The following is an 804-nucleotide window of genomic DNA, read 5'->3' on the forward strand; positions in this document are numbered from 1 at the left end:
TTATCAGTTAGTTACTTTTTGATATCTTTCACAGAAAACGAGAAAATTTTAATCAAATAAGGGTGCTTTTTTTTCCAGTCAACGCTCCTCACATGCTGGTCATACTCCTCGAGGGGCTTATATGAAAAAGTTTTGAGGAATAAATTTTTCATATCCCTCCTCCTTCAAGACTTTCTGATTTAGACAATGTACAGTACCATCAAAAAACGGACATCCGGACATTACAGACACATAATTTCCTGATTTTCAGTTCAACAAGCCGCCGAACGTCTGGATGTGATGGGCGCGCTCGGCGTCAAGCAACGACGAATCCTTAAAGGACATGTTGGCAAAGTTTTATGCATGGATTGGTCCCTGGATAAGAGACACATTGTCTCATCGTCTCAGGTAGGCGTCTTTTTTGGAATACGTTGGGTTTAAACTATCGTAATCACTCTCATAAACTGACCTGCCAAGCTTTCAACTTTGAGCTAAGTTATATCAGTTCTTGTGAAAGATATCAAAAAGTAATCAACCTATAAAATTTGCTGCTGTTATGAGAAACATTTTGTCAGTTGACCCGTTTTTGATAGTTTTCAAAGGAACCGAGATATATGGTCTCAAAGTAGCAAGTTAGATGGGGAGAAAGGGTTGTTCTGTTAACGGTAGTACCAAAAATGGTGTCTTTTGTTCATCAGAATTTTTAAATCTAGTCGGCCTATAATAGATTCTAATTTCAAAAAACCATTTTTAGGATGGAAAAGTGATTGTTTGGGATGGATTCACCACAAACAAGGAGCACGCATTGACGATGCCAACCACTTG

The sequence above is a fragment of the Caenorhabditis briggsae genome, assembly GCF_000004555.2.
Source record: "Caenorhabditis briggsae AF16 supercontig from assembly CB4, cb25.NA_127, whole genome shotgun sequence".
In the NCBI taxonomy this organism is placed as follows: domain Eukaryota; kingdom Metazoa; phylum Nematoda; class Chromadorea; order Rhabditida; family Rhabditidae; genus Caenorhabditis; species Caenorhabditis briggsae.